We start from the raw sequence: 2,500 nt of genomic DNA, 5'->3' as shown, positions 1-2,500 counted from the left end.
ATTACAAGTATAGAGCTGTTATTTTCATTCAGAAGGGGAGAACACCCTTTTTTATGAAACGCTGTTGTATAAAATGAGGGGAAAGCTAATCATGGCCAATAAAGAAGCATTACTTAATAACGGATATATAAGGAAAAAAATTGTAAGAGGATTTGTTAACTTGTATGGTGAGAAGAAAGCCGTAAGAACATATCCATCTGTCTTTCGGTTTTATGTAAGTAGGGATTAATTAATGCGTCGAAAAGTCTAGTGTCTTGCGTTTCAGGAATGTTCGTCTTGCTGTTCATTGTCTTTCGTTGCAGCGATTTATTTTGGGAAATGTGAATATTTGGAAATATAAAACAAATCTTCACATATTCAAAACATATAAGATGAATACATATATATATATATATATATATATATATATATATATATATATATATATATATATATATATATATATATATATTGTAGCGTAGTAAAAATAGAATGCTCACAAGAATCAAACTTTGAAAACGGTATGGTTAAAGGATGACTATGACAGCTTTTCATCTTTGCTGACGTAAAAAGGTTCGAACAGAGGAAAAAGAAGAAAAGGATGGAAAAGAAATAGAAGACAAAGAAAAGACGAGGAGGAGGAGGAATAAGAATAAGAATAATGATCAGAAGAAAAGGAGGTGGAAGAGTAAAAAGATAAGGATGAGAATGAGGTGGAAGAGAAGGAGATCGACAAAGAGGAGAACGGAGAACAACAACAAGAAGACAGAACAAAAGGAAAAGAAGGAGCAGCAGAAACTGAAGAAAAGACGACGGTGCAGGCAAGCCAAGTCCGACACGTAGGACATGGTCGCCACCACGATTTTGTTCGGCTGGTATGTACGGCCGAGCTGAAGCCCCGAATATCGATAAAGCCTTGTGCCTGGAATTTGGGGCTATAGGACAGCCCAGTGGTGTGGCGGGGACCGCAAAGACCTAGGGGGTGCTGGCAGGGGTTGGGGGCAGGAAGGGGGTGTCGGGCAGGGGTTAGGGGCAGGAAGGGGGTGTTTGGCAGGGGTTGGGGGCAGGAAAGGGGTGCTGGGGCAGGGGTTGGGGGCAGGAAGGGGGTGCTTGGCAGGGGTTGGGGGCAGGAAAGGGGTGCTGGGCAGGGGTTGGGGGGCAGGAAGGGGGTGTCGGGCAGGGGTTGGGGGCAGAAGGGAGTGTTTGGCAGGGGTTGGGGGCAGGAAGGGGGAGAGGAAGAGGAGAGGGGAAAGGGGGCAAAGGGAGGGAAGAGGACAGAGGCAGTATGGATGAGATAACAGGGTGTCGAACAGGCCCATTTGGGAAGGATTTTAGGATGAAGGTTGAGGAGATGTGGTTGTGGGTATTGTGCTCACGGTGTAGGATGTGGAGCAAGTCGATGTGGCGCGGGTGAGACTGCCGGCTGAGGTAAGGAAGGCAGCAGAAACCGGAGAAGAATTTAAAGCCACGAAATATAATGTCGATAGACCGCAAAACTTCACAAACCCCAAGAAAGACAGAAGACAGGACCGGTATTCCACGACAAAGAATAAAAAAACAACGCTAATTCTACCATGCACTGTGTCCCTCAGTTCCCAAAAGTGCAACTAAAGATGTGCAGTGAAAACCGAGAAAAAAAGAAACCAGTAAAAAAAACAAAAACGCAAAAGGAAAGACTGAATGAGACCGAGAAGGCTGTGGACGTCAATAGAGAACCGCAGGACGTGGGTAGGGCAGAGTCAATAGAACCGCATAGAACCGCAGTGAGCGAGAACTTGGGTGAACGACTGTACCCACAGGAGAAGGGCCGACGAGACGCAAGGATAAGAAGAAAGAGAGAAAGGGAGAGAAAGAAAAGAAAAAGAAAAGAGAAAAAGAAGGGGGAAAAAAGGAAAATGAGGAAGATACTGACGTGATCAATACATTTGTTACTACGCGATGTAGGCTACATACTGACACACTGTGACCATATGAGTCAGTGGGACAGGCAGATCCAGGCAGATATTCCAGAGGGAGAGAAGGGCGGGGAAGGGGAGGGGAGAAGGGGAGGGAAGAAGGGCGGGGAAGAAAGGGTGGGGAAGAAAGGGCGGGGGAGAGGGGCGTGTGAGAGGGGGGGCGGGGAGGGGAGGGGGAGAAGGCCAAGGGAGAGGGGCGGGGGGGAGAGGAGGGGGAGAAGGGCGGGGAAGACAGGCGGGGAGAAGGCTAAGGGAGAGGGGCGGGGGGAGGGGGGGAGGAGGGAAGGGCGGGGGAGAAAGGCGGGGAAGAAAGGGCGGGGGAAAAGGGCGGAGGGAGAAGGGCGGGGAGAAGGGGCGGGGGTTATTCCACACTCGGCCAGGAAGGCAAGGGCAGAATGGAAGGTTTCTCGAATGAGCCAAGAGATGGTGGGGAGGGCAGGGGAAGGTGGGCGAGAAGGAGAAGTAGGGAAGGTGGGCGAAAAGAAGGAGGGAGGGAGGGAGGGAGGGAGGGATGAGAGGGAGAGGGAGGGAGGGAGGGAGGGAGAGAGGGAGAGAGGGAGGGAGAG

The 2,500-nt window shown here is 49.5% G+C and overlaps 1 protein-coding gene across 1 annotated transcript in view; it reads right to left on the bottom strand.

The window, feature by feature from the left end:
- Nucleotides 1-2,500, bottom strand: part of para (sodium voltage-gated channel paralytic) — a 162,588-nt gene that overhangs the window by 159,354 nt on the left and 734 nt on the right. The gene's annotated exons all lie outside the window — the stretch shown is intronic.

Source organism: Penaeus vannamei, chromosome 28, assembly GCF_042767895.1.
Source record: "Penaeus vannamei isolate JL-2024 chromosome 28, ASM4276789v1, whole genome shotgun sequence".
Lineage (NCBI taxonomy): Eukaryota > Metazoa > Arthropoda > Malacostraca > Decapoda > Penaeidae > Penaeus > Penaeus vannamei.
The sequence above is the reverse complement of the archived record's forward strand: the minus strand, read 5'-3'. Positions and strand labels throughout refer to the sequence as shown.